The sequence below is a fragment of the Lepisosteus oculatus genome, chromosome 17, assembly GCF_040954835.1.
Source record: "Lepisosteus oculatus isolate fLepOcu1 chromosome 17, fLepOcu1.hap2, whole genome shotgun sequence".
NCBI lineage: Eukaryota > Metazoa > Chordata > Actinopteri > Semionotiformes > Lepisosteidae > Lepisosteus > Lepisosteus oculatus.
This window is the reverse complement of record NC_090712.1, coordinates 14,605,055-14,621,776: the sequence shown is the minus strand read 5'-3', so window position 1 is coordinate 14,621,776 and position 16,722 is coordinate 14,605,055. Positions and strand designations below refer to the sequence as shown.

At 37.0% G+C, this 16,722-nt stretch overlaps 1 long non-coding RNA gene across 1 annotated transcript in view; it reads right to left on the bottom strand.

The window, feature by feature from the left end:
• The window catches only part of LOC107079343 (uncharacterized), a 52,780-nt gene extending 39,899 nt beyond the window's left edge, over positions 1 to 12,881 (bottom strand). Inside the window, exon 1 of the long non-coding RNA XR_011182318.1 lies at positions 12,690 to 12,881. This is a non-coding gene — a long non-coding RNA (uncharacterized lncRNA). The remainder of the gene's footprint in view (positions 1 to 12,689) is intronic.
• Positions 12,882 to 16,722: the final 3,841 nt, after the last annotated feature.

Genomic DNA, 16,722 nt, shown 5'->3' with positions numbered 1-16,722 from the left:
TATGTATTTTAATTTCCCCTTCAATTAGCGACAGAGCATGTTTTAAAAATCTTTAAATGTTTATCACGCCATGGGCAAATATTGATCTAGCACCAGTCATATAATGATGTGAAAATAATGGAGAAATTAAGTCTACACTTTTGTCCCATTTTGACCTGTTGATAAATGTTTTTCTTCCCTTTTGCCTTGTAGGAGTTTAACATAAAAATACACTATCAACTAGTATGAAAATAAATTGTAGGGCTTTTTTATTATCATAGCTGTAGTTCTTTGCAAAAAGCTTATGTGCAGGATTGTGTTTTAACATTTAATACATGATTTGTCTAATATTTTTATATATTTTTAACAACAATTTTAGGGACAATGAACATTTCTGTGCTTGAGTCTTTGGTTCAGTTGTTGGTGGTGAGAGAGACTGTGTGTATTCCGAGTTTGCATCCCCCCCCCATATACAGTATGTGTGGGTGTTTCCAGCTGTTCTGGTTTCCTCCCACATCCAAAACACATACAGTAGTGGCTGGATGAACTAATGTCTTGAGACTGTCCCCATGTGTGTGCTCCCCCTAGTGAATGGATAAATGAGTGGGATGTTAAAATGTAGCAATACGAGACCTTTGTATGCAGATATTTTCCTTTGATGCAATGGAAAATCATTGAAAAGTATTATGGCGGCATGGCTGCCTCACAGTTCTTGGCTCCTAGGTTTAATTCTAGACTGGGGGACCTTCTATCAGGAGTCTGCATGTTCTTGTAGTATTCAAGTGGGTTTTCAAAGGTTTCCTCACACTTTTCACTTACAGTATATACTTGCTACAATAGGTGAATAGGTGTTTCTAAATTGTGTGTATGAACCTTGTGATGGACTGTTGTTATTGTTTCCAATGGTAAAAAAATACAACTTTTTAGAAGGCATTAGTAAGAATTACTATGAAATATTATGGCAAGCTACCTTATAGAATATACTGCCTTTTTAAAACATGGCATATAAAGCTTAAATAGTCTCTGCATTTTATAACTTTCTTTTTTAATCATAAAACATGCATAAAACAATTATTAGTATTACCAATTATACTTTATTGGTAAAGCTTCAGATTAGGAATGGCACAGTTTCTTTATAACCAATGAAAGATAAATTGAACTTAAATGCAGTGTCAGTGGTAGGAACTGACCTCTACTTATGTTTGTTATGTTTGTTAATTGACAAAAGTCAGGTGATTCTCATGTATAATTCTCTTAATACATCCAAAAATTATGAAAGCATAATTCAATTTTAATAGCACTACACATTTATGAAGTGTTAATTGAAACCCCTGAAATGAGGTAATCTTTGACAATAGGTTTGTTATAGGTTTTTGTAACACCACTGTTTTATCAGATGTGGTCTGACATTCTAAATCGTCTTGTCGTTCTGAACAGAAAGAAAATCTGGCAGTAAGAAAAAAGTATTTCACAACGTCAGAACAGAACACTGTCATACTGTCATTAGTGTAGCTTTGTGATATAACTGAACACATCTGTTTCGCAGTTCTAAAAGTCTGAACTAGGACAGAACATTCTAGAAATCTGTTTGATTGGTGTGCTGGTCTTATTTCAACATAAATGGAATAACTGTGCTTCTTGGCACCTCCCATCCACTATAAAACCAATGCAGTAACCCTACCTGTGGATGGTACTGTACTTGAGTTTCTAGAAAAATATTTGAACCAGCCTTGATATTTGACGCACATGTGCAATATATTGTCAAAACGTCATTCCTCAGATATATTGCCAGACTAAGTCGTATGTTGCTAACTGTTGCTGAAAAGCTGTAAACAACTTTTGTCTTCTCTAAAATTGCCCTACTTGCTGGGATACCTAAATCCACGTTGAACAAACTATTGCACAGTATGTTCAGATTACAGAATCCTGACCAGGTATAGTGCTAGTGATCTCATTATTCAGCCATATCACCCTGCAACTCACAACTGGCAACCCACTGAAGCTAAGCAGGTGTGAGCCTGGTCAGTACCTGGATGGGAGACCTCCTGGGAAAAACTAAGGTTGCTGCTGGAAGAGGTGTTAGTGGGGCCAGCAGGGGGCGCTCACCCTGCAGTCCCTGTGGGTCCTAATGCCCCACTATAGTGATGGGGAGACTATACTGTAAACAGGCGCCATCCTTCGGATGAGACGTAAATCCGAGGTCCTGACTCTCTGTGGTTATTAAAAATCCCAGGGCGTTTCTCGAAAAGAGTAGGGGTGTAACCCCGGCGTCCTGGCCAAATTTCCCATTGGACCTTACTAATCATGGCCTCCTAATAATCCCCATCTATGAATTGGCTTCATTACTCTGCTCTCTTCCCTACTGATAGCTGATGTGTGGTGAGTGTACTGGTGCACTAGGGCTGCTGTCGCATCATCCAGGTGAAGCTGCACATTGGTGGTGGTGGAGGGGATCCCCATTACCTGTAAAGCGCTTTGAGTGGAGTGTCCAGAATAGTGCTATATAAGTGTAAGCAATAATTAGTATTATTATTATTACTCCTATCCTGGGGTCTTTGTACTGGCTTCCTGTCAGTGTTTGTGTTGATTTTAAAATCCTCATGCTCTCCTATAAGGCTCCTATAATGGTTTGGTACTTCAGTACCAAGATCGTAACTATGTCTGAGTTACTATCATCCTACTACCCAACTTGCAATCTTTACTTATCTAATTCTGGTCTCCTGTCTGTGAACATGCCCTTCTACACTCTGTGGGTGACAGGTCCTTCTCCTGTTATGCCTCAAAGCTCTGGAACTCTATCCCTGATGATATCAGAGAGTCACATTCCCTGAGCTCTATCAAATGTACACTCAAAACCTCCTTTTTTAGAATGGCTTTTATTTAACTGGTTGTGTGTGCTCCTTTGCTTTTCTGCTGTATACCATACCCTCACCTACTATCTCTTCTCAATGTGTATTTTTTTGTTCTATAAAGCACTTTGAGAAGCCACTTTTAAAGGTGCTATATAAAAAATAAAAAATATATAAAAAATAAAGTTTATTATTAAACTGTAACAGTTAACTTATGCCAGGGTTTCATGTACTACTTGGAACAAGGCCTGAGTGGCCAATAAACAACTATGCAACTAAATTACACTTACTCATCGGATGAAAAGCAATGTAATCTTTTTTGCCTATGGGCTGAATTATAGGAAGATAAAAAAAAGCCAATAGAAAATTTGATTGGGTGTGAGGCCACAAAACATGTAGAAAGAAAACAATACAAACGTTCTATGAACACCTGGTGTGTGTATAATTAAGTTGTGGGTGCATTATGTAATCTTTTAATAGCAAAAGAAAATGTCACGACTAAATGTTAATGTACTGACTAGCTGAACAGTTCTGTACATATGCTGTCATCACTCAGTTTCTTGCCTTTACTACATGTAGACTTTGTCTTATTTCCTGTAAGTTGCAGGATGTTTTATGTTATTTTTGTGAAAAGATTATTTTATATTTAATAATTTTTATTACTTATAGGTCTGAAAACCCAGAACATAGTGGTTAAAGTTTGAATTTTATTCTAAAATCAAGATCTTACCTCATCATTTTTTTTCTTCTGAAACGAAAATGCAGCTCCAACAGAAAAAAAAAAGTTTGGTTTCATTTAATTGAGTATATTACTTTAGACAGGAAGAAGTTTTTTCAATATTTTTACAGAAATAAATGAATGCTGTCCACATACTGTATGACTTTTAAGATCACTATCATTACTGTGAAAAGAAAGACACAGAAAATTAAAAAAATAAAATGCTAACTGTTAGTTATGCCCTTTTCATTTCTGAAAGAAAAAAGAACATTCTATTCTTTGTCAATTATTTAAAAGATCAGTTTTTTATCACTAGCTTTTTTTACTTAAATATTAAATATATATTAAAAAACACTTTAATTACTATTTTCCCTTCTTTTGTAAACTAATTGAGTGAAATTCAACAATTGTTTTTTTCAAAAAATATGTTTCTTTTTAAATAGAGAAAAGATGTAACTAATCTTTTGTACACAGGGAAGGCAAACACACTGGGGTTTACAGGATTCAGGACTGTCTACTCCCCACAGCGGTCTTCTCCAGACACATAGATCCCATTAATCTGCCTCTGAATGGATCTTTGTCAAACGACACCAGTTATTAAAGCTGTGTACTGTACAAACTATAGCTGATGTTTTAGACAGTCCATTTAGTTACGTTTTAAGCCAGCATTTAGCTTCTCAATGAGTTCCATTCAAGATTATGAAGGTTATATAGGAAAATTACAGCAGAGACAGACAAACCTGCATTACTGTACTGTAAGTTTGAATATGAAGGAGAGAAGGAAGACACTAGAACAAGGAAAACAGAAACCTTAAATAAAAATTAGATCTGTTTCCTTGTTGAGTTTGGTTTAGATTACTATAAATAGTAATATTATTAAAAGTATTACTATGACAATTTTTAAGATTACAAATTTCATTATACTTTGACACAGGTGAATTACAAATATTTAAAATGTATGCGTAAAAGATTGTTGAAATACAGTAAGTGAGGAATACTTTAAACTATTATAGATAATCTGAACATAATTCCTTAAATGTAAAGTAACTGACATTTGTACTCATTTACTGTACACTAGTGACCACTATCCCACCTCAAATTTGAACCTGCAACCTTCCAGTCACAAGTTCAGAGCACAAACCATTAGTATTTGAATTCTTGAAGGGTTGTGCTGTGTTTTTCTTCCAAATGAGCTTTCAATAACTTAATAGGGCTACAGTACCTTTCTATATTTCTATGAATAATATCTAAGCTGCTAAAGAAAGTCCATCCATTTATTTACCGCACCATAATCCCGGCAAGTAACAGGCAACAAGCAGGATACACCTTTGACAGGACACCAGTGCTTCATGGGACACGCACACACACTCAAGTCTAGGGTCAGTTCTACCAGAAGTCAAATAAGTTGACCAATATATCTTTGAACCATGGGAGGAAACTGGTGCAACTGGAGAAAACCTACATGGTAAAAACATTCAAACTCCACACAGATAGTGCCCCAGGTCCAGAATTGAATCCAGTGCTGTGAGACAGCAATGCTAACCACTGTGCAACTATGACTTACATTAAGAAGGTCTTATTAAGTGAATAATTAATTGAAATTAAGGTTTGGTTGAGTAAATGACAATCCAGTGCGAATGAAATAAACAGCGAGTATCCAGGAACAAAACTGAATAATGCGCTTATGGATGTTTGGTAAATACTTCAAAGGACAAGACAGTCAACTGGCCTGACAACTGGGGCTTGAGAACACAGAAGTCACAAAGAGGAGAAGGAAGTAATCACAGCTGAGCCTAACACGTGCAAAATCAAGAATCCCAGCACGTCAATGAAAAGAAGAAGGCTTATGTTTTTTTACGAATATACAGTCTTCTTAAAGTCTGTGGCGAGAGAAGGAAGGATGCAGTGCACCATCAATCATTATGTAGTCGGAGTTTAGTGGAAAATGGACTTGGTCAGTGTTTTACTGACTCTGAAGTCGATGTGAATCAGGCATTTTGGCATCTCCAGATATGCACAAGCTTCCCAAGCTCCCAGCTTTTAACAGTACTCTTTCCTGTATTTTAGGATTTGGCACCAGAAGTTAGGTACAATTTTGGGTCACTAATATTTTGGTAAAGCTCTGCAAAATGAGAAACAGCTGCCGGTCTATAAGGTTACCGTTGGGATGAGATTTACACAATTAAGGAGTGTTCACATTTTTTGCAAGTATTCAGAGCTTTGCTATGGATTGTTCAGAACATTCTGTGGCTAAAATTCAAACCTTCTTTTTACTTTTTGGACATTTTTAATGGCAGACTGAATAGCAATTGAATTATATTAGTTTTTGGTGCGTTCCAATCCATCTTTTCCAAAAAAGAAAGATTATCCTGTGAACATTTAAAGAGAAAATTTAACTGTTTCAATAATCTTCCTTAAAAAGATACAGGAATTTTGTTAAACGTTTCCAAAAGGCCCAACAAAAATACCCTGCCATAAGGAATGCATTTAAAATGTATTGAGTAGATGTTAGTTTTAATAACACCAGAGTTCAGAGGGTAGGTGAAGCAGTATTTATGTATCAGACACATGTTTAAATAACTTAAAGACATCTGGGGAATAAATACAAAACAAATATTTCTCAAAGGTCTCTTCTTTTTACTGGGATCATCTTAAAAGTAAAAGGGGTATTATTTAGAAATTAGCATTTATGACATCCAATCAGATTCTGCAGGAAAAAAAATCATACATACAGGATAAATCCCAGCGAATTATTGAGGAATGCGGTTCTTCTCCTGGATAAGAAGAGTCTATAGCTTCTGATTCTGATTTACAGTTAACTGGGATTATTACAGTAGATTAGTCTCAAACATGACCAAACAGTGCCAGGTATGGAAAGAACTGGACTTCTTTCTTACAACATGTTGTAGGTACTGTAAGCGCATCTAACCACAGGTGCGTATCCTCGTGACATCTGAAACATGTATCCACAGTGCTAGCCAAACCAGTGGTGAAACAGTCAAGTCCATTACCACATCCCTAGTAGCCTGGGATGCTGCGGTGGAGTTTTCGGGAAGAGATCAAAACCCACCTTCAAGCAGAACTTGCCCACTTCCACCTGATGTATAAATATCACACCTTTACTTATTTGTTTGTCTGCAATTCATGTTCACATTCCTCCCTTCACCACATCTTCACCCTTTCTAGCATCTCCCTGGGTCACCCCTTATTAAAGGGGAGGAGGGGGGGTCCCCAACAACACAGGTTGTTATTCTCCTCAGCCTGGTTACCTCAATGAAGTTTGCTATTCGAATCACGTCTCTTCTCTGTCTTAATTAGGCTTTTACCAAACTATTCATAGACCAGTCATTCATCCGTCCATTTTCTAAGCACTTCATGCAATTCAGGGCCGTGGAGACGGTCGTGCCTATCCAGGCAAGCAAGAGGTACAGTATAAGGCACTATACACCATGGGTGTGACACCAGTCTATTGCAGGGCAGACAGACACAAACAGGCACACACTCACACCAAGGCAAATTTTCCCAGAAGGCAATTAACATATCAGTATACTGAAATCTTAATACTGTAAGTGTTTCAACTGTATGCAATGTCTATAATAGTACACCATGGTTTGCGCATGGTTTTAAAATGTAACAAAAGTATGTTAACCATAGCAAAAGAAAGGTAAAAATCAGAACAAAAGTGAAAATTTGCTATGATAGATTCATGAAGGTAAATTTTCATAGGGTTATTACAATTCTTTTTACCATAAAACAAAGCAGCTGTGGGAGAAACATCATCTACCATCCCCTGATTTCCAAGAAAAACAGTTGCTTGCACTTCACCTCAAGGGCGAGTCATAGGAACTCTCCAGAAAATTAGCATAGTAGTAATTTAGATCACTGTGCTGTACAAACCCACCCTGCTAGATCCCAATGGGTTTGGGCTGTTTTCCAACACTCTCAATAGGATCCCGAGAGGCGCCATTTCCATTACTATAAATAGTCTCAACCTCACATACTGTAAGTACAAAGTTAAAGACGAGAGTCAATAAGGACTGAAAACACATAATAGCTCAGAAATAACTCGAGAATGATTTTTAGCCAACAGTAACCCAATTGCTCCGAAAACTCCCCCAGTCACATAACGTCCCTGGCTGGTTTGTTTTGTTTTCTTTTTTTATTCAATAGCTCTTTTTAGGATTCCTTTCCACAGACCTGCGATTCCTGTAATTTCAGTGTAAAATCACTGCTCATTATGTTTATTGAATTCTTGATGATGGGTAATAACTAGAAAAAGAAAAGAGATTGGAAGTTCAGGGAAGGCGTTTGGCAAGGAAAAGCGATGTTACATGCCAGTGTTGTCAGGGCCAGGACTGTTTTAGAATGGCATGGGAAATGAGCAACAATTATTGTCTCTAGATTAATATGAGGTGACATGGATGATGTCACAAATCAAATCGCCAGTAAATGTTCTGACTGATCATAACATGAATTTGAAGCAATTATTGATGAAGAAATTCTAGTTGGATATATGCACACGCTGGACAAAATCTCTTTGGTTTGTATATCCAATTCTATAAATCCTTCTATAAATTCACTGTGGTATGCAATGGTGAATAAGGCATATTGTGGAGTGAAATCATGGTAAATGCATGGTAAAGCCAAGAAATGTCTGCAGAAGGAAAGAGTAAACTATGGTATTCATCTGGGCTGATGAAACTCCCTCACCATAAGGTGTTACAACTGTTGTAGTCTTATAATCCGTACAGCTCAAAGATCAGCTTGTTTGTACTTTTGAAACACTGCCATGCATCATTAATAGTTACGAATGTTTCTTCTGATTTGCTGATTTAATTTACAATACACACATTCGTATTGTTCAACTGAATGACTGTTCACTGTGAAAATCATTGTATTTCTGTGTAACTTAGCAATGTATTCTTCTTGCATGGTTTTCTGTCTGCGAAAATCCCTAATCCCTCGAAGTAGGGCAGTGCCCGTGAGACAACAGGCTGTAAAGAACTGGCGCAACACCACTGAAATGTACAGTGTGCCAGTGGACGCTCATTTTCAAGGGAAATAAAAACTAACACTCCCAATTAGAAAAGCAGCTTTCATAAAATAGTTTCTCACACATTTGGTGTCGCTATCAAACGTAATGGTGGACTAGAGGATTTATCTTATTTTTCTTCTGCAGCTGCTCACAAAAATAAATGATGGCTGAAAAGTTTAACTTCTTTGTGATCCCTACTGTAATCCCAGCCTAATGATTAAATATGTGTACAGTATGCACTCTGGGAGGGGAAGGGATCACATTCAGGAAAAAGCGATGCCAATATGCCTTCTGAAGACAACAGCCATCGTTTGTTCAGTGCCCAGAGTCACTCTTGTCTTTCCAAATTCCCGCTACAGAAGATACTATGGTGACCTATCTAACTCAAATAAAGCAGCCTACAGTATTTGTGTTGGGTGGGGGCCAGGCAGCCCTCTCTATCGGTATGTGTGGAGATGTTGTTTCCATTAAGAAGTAAACATCTGGAGACCACATTGAACTGCGGACAGCAGGTCTGCCAATAACCACTACTCAACAGCACTATGCCCAAAATCGTCATTTTTGTTTCATTCTGACCATGGAGAATGTAAAAATATGTTGTGTAAATACTGAATCACTTGTTATTTAAAAAATAAAACATGGTTTATTAAAAATGGTTGCCGTAGTAGGAAGATTCCTCAATGTGCAAAGTGCGAGCAAATCTGGATGTGAAAAATAAGCCAGGCATAAGAAATTATATTTAATTTTAGGGATTTGAAAAAAATCATATAAGACTTTCATAAATTCTATTAGTCAGAGGTCTGACATTTGAGATATGAGAGCTGAGGCTCCTGACAACTTCAGACAGAGCCAAGAGCCTAGGAAGGCCCTCACCCGGTCTAATACCAGTCTACTACTTGTCCACTAGTAGCACCAAGACTGTGGGTGGTTGGTAGGTGATCAGAAACCACACACTTTTCAGGATAATACTTAAGCGTTTCACCCCCTCTTCATGTAAGACACCTGTTCTTTTTATTTACCTTTTAATATTGGCCCAGCCTTTGGCTGGTCAAAAACATGAGTAGACTCGGGTTAAGGTGTGGAAGAAAACCTTACCGCATTTGCTGATTTATTACATGCAGTATATAGTAAACACATCCCATAGAATGAGCTCTGCATTCCAATCGAAGATTTGGCAGTTGTGTCTTCCTGCAAACACCACACCTGTTTAATGTAAGCCTCAATTAAAATTGCATGGGCAATTTGACAGATTGACCTTTAATCATTTTACGTACAAGCTTGAGGAGACAATGTAATAAATGAAATTGTAAGCCTACTTTGGACATCAGTACAGGACCAAATACCGAACAACAGTGGTAAACTGTTTTGTCAGATTTTTTTTGCATACTCTGGCAGGCCAGCTATAATGAAGATAGCAGTTTCTGCTGGTGAGCCACAAGGTTGCTCTTAAGGCCTGTATTGTTTGTAAATAGGATCACATGAGGTGTACCAATTGTTTGATTAGAGTTGAGAACCACATTTCTACATGGGGTTAATTTAAACAAGTTTGGTGTATAAAAGGGTCTCACAGAGATAATTGTTGTAGGAATAGTTTAGACTAAATGTATTTTGCATGTGTTGTTGTTTACATTGAAGTGAACTGAAGATTTGTCAGAAAAGAGAAAAACATATCTGTTGTGTCTCTGTCAATTGTGATTTCCATGAGCCACCTCAAGGCCTGTTCACTGTGACGCCTGGCACACACACATATGTCGATGCATGAAAAGCATGAAAATCAACTCTTTATATTAAAACAATGGAAAGAAAAGTGTTTTTTGAAAAAATCTACAGAAACCCTCAACAAAGATATGGAAGATGTGGAAAGGATACAAATATTCATGGTTTCTTGTATTGAATCAATACACTGTTCCGTTTCTTTTTGCAAGCTACACTGTACTGTACATGCAGCTTTAAGAATCTGCTCTTAAATTTCAAATTTTCATGAGTAATTAATCTCCTCTTCAGTAAAAAGGAAACAATGCCATTCGGAATGTTTTAAACCACTTCCTGGTGTGCAGACAACATACATTTTTTAGTTGTTACTGTACAGCTGTTAAAATGTGCAAAGCCTTTACATTTCAGTCTTTCTCTTCCCTTGGCTGAAAGCAGAGCTGTTCTCCATGTTTATTAGCTATGGCTAAAATGCTCGGGCGTTACTCCAGGCCTGTCCCTCAGTGGTCATGAAGCAAGGCAGCAGCTGGAATGTTTTTAGTGGGATAAAGAGAGCAGAATGTCCTTTTTAATTTCATGAAACACATCCAACATTTTTACAAACAGACGCCCTACTCTCTGTTGGTGACTGCCTATTGACCCTTTGTAGTTGACAAACTTACTATAGTTATTATGTGTACAGTATATACAGCAATGCGTATATACAGCACGTGCAGCAGCTGGAATGCTGGAATACAAACAAATCAGAGCAAAACTGATGATTTTAAAAATAGTAAATTTTTCCAAAAACGCAGACACTTTCCCTTTTATGTGTTGTATTCTAAGAGAAATTGAGGACCTTGTTAAGAACGGTCTCCTTTTTAGGAAATAGTTTAATATTTTGACATATGTTTAAAATTTTAAGGAACATTTTTATAGTACTTTAGCTCATTTGCTTATGAATATTGAGCTGGTTAGACCTGCATTTAAAATACAGCAGTATATCATCAGTTAGAAGTGAATCTAGGTGGGGTAGTAATTGATTGTATAATTAATTTGCAATTTCATTTTTATGATGACAAAACGTGAGATAATATTGGGTAACTGGTGTACTCCAGTATTTCAAGGAAGATTATGGGATACTTCAGAAATGTTGGAAAAACAATATTTTGTAGCAGTCTCATTGTTGTGACTATCTGAAGGTGTGTTATGGCTGGAAGGCTTTATGTGAAATCACTTCCAAAGTTGCCTTTGGCAACCAATTAAACCCATACCAGTTTTGCAGCTCCTATTATTGAGCAATTTCACAGGTCTATTTTAAGGTAGCTACTGTACAACCAGGTTGAAAAGACTAAGTGAACCTAGGATTAGAACTACTAATCCAACTACTCTGACTCCCCTAAGAATACATTGAAGGTGAGCTTTTTGGCCAGTTTTCCTAAAGTTTTCACAGATTTTTCTTGTGGGGGAAAGGTTGACAAAATCAAAAACCAACTTTTGATAACTGAGCTGAATGTGTGTAACAGATCTCATAGTGTATGATGAAATGGCTATGGTGATGATACTACCCATACATTGTCCAACTCTCTTGCATAAGGAGGCTGACCTTCTTTGAAATTGTTTGCAATGCATGACTCATGGCATGAGAGCTCCGGGTTGCCTTAGAGACAGATGGTCGCATCCACAGACCTGGTTTTAATTTACCTCACCACTCAGAGACCTTTCTGAGGCCTTTTGAATGAGCTGGTGCCAAAATACAGCTCCATTATCAGGATTGATGAGAGGATCCCACAGGCAGATGTGACACAATCTTCACGATTGACCTGTGCTGAGTTTTAATAGTGATCTGAGAACTTGCACTGTGCTGATGAGTTTGCTCTTTCTTCTGAAAAGAAGATTTTGAGGGAGATATATATATATTTGCAATACATTATCAACTTAATCAGGTTCTTTTCAGAAGTTTAATTCTCATAAAGTAACATGAGTATATTCTCATTTATCATTTTTTTTGCCTTCAAAATGGAAGAAAACTGCTACTCACTCGAGATAAATTGCCCTTTAATTCAGTCATAGTCATTTTGGGGCATTTTTACATTGGTTTCACAAACAACAGATATTTTTTCTCATTGCAAGGAATATAATCTTTCATTCACAGAGCAGGAAACCAGTAAATACCAGTTCAAAAACCAGCTGTCATGCAGTTCTTGAAAGTTACTGGCATCTAAAGTCTGGCTATGTCACATGGGCCCTCTCTGATGTGGTCAAATGGGTAATTAAGTTGGCCAGTCCTTGTGCTATTACATTCAGTCTTCCCACAGGGTGCTTTGTGCAAATAAACCTCGGTTAGATAGACGTTTAAAAAGGGCTTATGCAACCAAACCCGATCCTTTAAAAAATAAAAAAAGTGATGTAAACTTACCTCACAAGTGAGACTTCTTATATAAGTGTAAAGTTGCTTCATAGAAGTTTCTCTTGGATGGATACAGATTCCCAAGGTCTCTGTTTATTTTTACAGTTCTTGAAATAACTCTATGTTACAAAAAAGAGGGAGAGAGAGAGGGAAAAAAAGCAGTGTGGCTGTCCTCCAGCTGCTGAGCCAGCGATCCAAGCACAGAGCCCCTCCATTAGCACAGCACTCTCCCCTCCTGACACAAGAGCTCTCCCAGAGAGCCATGGCCCTGCACACATGACTGAGGTGAGGGGAGGTCACACTGAGTGCAAACCTCATGGAGTTACACATTTCTGTACAGCTATTTTTAAGCTATTAATTTAACTTATTTTCAAAAATCCGTTGGCTGAAACGAACGCTTTATTTGGTATTTTGCATCTTTCCTGTGGGAGCAAGTGAACACTTGATAGGTTGCAAATAAGAAGACAATATTTGACTTATCGTTCTAGTTACTAGTAGTGTGTTACTAGCAGCTAATAATACTAATGTTAATAGCACACTTAATGTTATAGTGTGGTGTTAGAAATCACTTCACAATGCATGAAAAACACATCAGACAAAATACAGTTAAAGCCAAGAAGATAAATTTGGTATGGAAGATTAAACAATCACAGAAACTCTCTCTGAAACAGTAGATTTTCAGAGTAAACTTGAAAGCATCCTTATACAGTATGCCTTAATTTTGATTTCCTTTCGGAGAGTTTCCAATCCCTGTCTCAGAAAGTCCTAATCCAGTTATTGGTCACACTAAATTACCTGTATTTTGAGATCACTTGGAAATTATTGATTGAGTATTCAAGGCTGAACAGTATTCTTATTTTTGTTCCAAGTGATGTCAAAATTACTAAATTTATAATATCATATGTTTACTCAATTATTAGAAACTGATGATTCAGTGGTTTCCTATGTCTGCTGGATTGTAGCTGTCCAAGAGCACACATGGAGAACTTTGTTCTACATTAATATTTTAGTTCTCAATAGAGATTTTAGAGAGAAAGATTAATAAATGAGTCTCTTAGTTTAACTAGGTGAAGAGTTGCCCTAGTCCACCCAGCTTTATGAGTTGAGACCAGATTGCTGGAGGTAGGCTATGTGATGGACTGATGTTCCCTGGAGGCAGTCATGTGCTGTACATTAATGTCCGTTTCCCATGGAAATAAGACTGGGACCAGGATAGGCTCAGTCCCAGTTAGTACCTATGGCTTGAATATGAACTACCTACATAGAGTCCACTGACCCTTCTTAAAATAAAAGAATATGTTGGAGATAAAATTATAGTCTAGTCCCTGTTCATGAAAATTTAACAAATGTAGAATGGAGGGAAATATTATGAATACTTCAGCATAAATAATGTGGACCGCGTCTTGAATACTTGTTGACTTTGTGTACATTAAGTATGAATTTCAGTTCTAAATCATGTCACAGTGCTGGTTCAAAATTGATAAAGAACATCATAGGTAGAGTTGAGGTTATTCATATGAAAGTGAAACTCTTGCTGGCTTGCAGTAACCTGAGAGAGAGCTGCAATTGGTGCTAACAGTAAGGCACTGTAGTGCTCTCCGTGTCTCAGTAGGTGAATGACACTTTGATGGGTGAACTTTCTCATTCCCTCATGTCTAACCTTCCTCATTTTCCCCATTACATTGCCATACAGGAGTTCTAACCATGTCTAGACATAAAGAACCAATTGTTGATTCCAAATTAGCTGGGTGTAAAATGACAAATGTTCAAAAATAGGAAATCATATGTTATTTCATGTCTGATTAAAATGAAATTAAAGACAAGAATATATAGCAATATCCATTATACTTGTTTCATGACATTTTGATTACCGGCAGTTTTGAACAGCTCATAACATAAAAATTCCAAGAGTTTCAATAAATCTGTAATGCAAAGTACAGTAAATATGATCTTTTTCATATATTTTTCTTTTTGTTTAATGAAACTGTACAAGTCCAATTTAAATTAGATGAACAGCAAAATACATTTATATTTTACCTTATATAGATCTGAAAATATTTATTTAAAGTAAGGACCTATACTGTATATCCCTATCCCCGCAGGAAATAAAAAATGAGTCAGATGTAGTCTGTACCAAGCCTCAGCCGAGATTAATCTCATGGTCTTAATGCAAAACCTCATGAATAGGTCTGGTGTCCTGGGGTCAGACCATGATTAGGCTAAATGATTAACAGTAGGCCAATATTCAGAAAAACTTGTCAATTCTTTTGACAGATAGGCAGATAGGTGGGAATATTTTAGCTGTGAAAAACTTCCAGAAATATGTTTTTGTTTGATATTTCATTTTCAAGCTAACACTGGGTTTTTATTGCTTCTCATTAGTATTACCAAACAGTACTGAAGCCTCTTGTTTCCTGTCAATAACATATGCTTTTTAGGTAGTTCTTTTAATCTCTAATGCAAATATTGATATTGGCAAACTAAGAAAAGTTTGAAAAAGCCGATGGACATTTTATAAAACCTCATGTTGAATGTTCCAAAATTTCCCTTGTTCACTCTAGATAAAGGGCAACTGATAAAGGAGACATGTTTTTAGATTTACCTGATTAATAACAGTTCTAATCTTTAAATCTCATGTCAAACATATCAAAAATAATTATTCTGTATTTGTTTTGTGATTTAGAAGACTGGCTGAGAACCACGACTAACTGTTGATTTTGACAAAGCCCTTTCTTCACCAACCGAAGACCCGAAGAGCATGGAATTGAATCTTCGGCAGGCTGCTGACTGAATAGAACCCAGATGCTTATTTATATTTAATGCCTGTGCCTCAGAATAATTCCCAGCAATATATCCGGCGGTGGGGCCGTCTGCTTTCCCTTCAACATTATCTAAAAATAATCTTGCATTTAAGCTGTTTTGCAAATTTCTGAGATTGCACGTGTGTACCATGTCTGTCACTGTTCTGCCTACCGGATAAGGAAACGTTGTACAGCCACGTATATATCTGCCCTATGCCCTGAGTGAAGGCTCTGAACTGCGCAAAGTTGGTTCTATCTGGTCCCACATGTGTTTCCTGTTTTTCCACTACAGCTCTGGGCCGCTCAGGGAGACGGGAATCACAGTCCAGGATTTTCCTGAATGGAAGGACTGCTTTGTTCATTACTGCCCTGGGAATGGTTTAAATTTAGGCATCTGTAACAGAGGCCCCAGTGTATGTTGGATTGGGGCTGATACCATCATGGCTCATTAAATTCAGCCTCAATTTTCTTTTTTTCTTCTAAAATTTATATTCCTGTCTGAAAAGCAGAAGAAAAAAAATCAAAGTCATACTTCTAAGAGCAATATTGCAGATATAGACTGAATTATGAAAAGCAGCAGGATTCATAACCAGTTAAACAAGCTACAATTTGTACCTTGTAAAAAAAAAACTTTAATATACTGCTCATGTATTCTGATTGGCAACAAGCAAGACATGTTAAAAATACAACTTGGTGAACTTTTAAACTCTGAAAGGGCAGACACTGAGGTTCTATAATATTTGATTTTACTTCTTTTGTTTCCAATTTATCACCCACATGGAAAACAAAAAACGCTTTATCAGAGCCAAGGTTTTTGTCTGCTTACTTTATCGTTTTAACTATTGGTTTGTCATCATTGTGTCTCTACCGATTAGATAAGTGTATTAAATGTAGCCTCACATTCAGCAGGAAGTGAGAAATATATTTGAGGAGAGAACAGGGAGAGCTTATAAGTCGGAGTTCTATAAAGAGACGATGAGGTAAACAATTTTGGATTTTTGAAACAATAAAGCATTTTTTTCTGCAAACAAATAGTGACCCCCTATCTTCTAAGCTATTTTTACGTTTCAGTCACTCAGCCATTACAGTTTGATATTTGTGTTCAATTCTGGAATTCTGATGTGCTGTCTGAGTGGTGTTTGTCTGTCCCCCTCCTGTGTTCACTTATTGCTCTGGTTATTTCCACAGACCAAAGAAATACTGGTAGAAAGTTAATTGTCTTCTGGGAAAAGTGGCCCTGG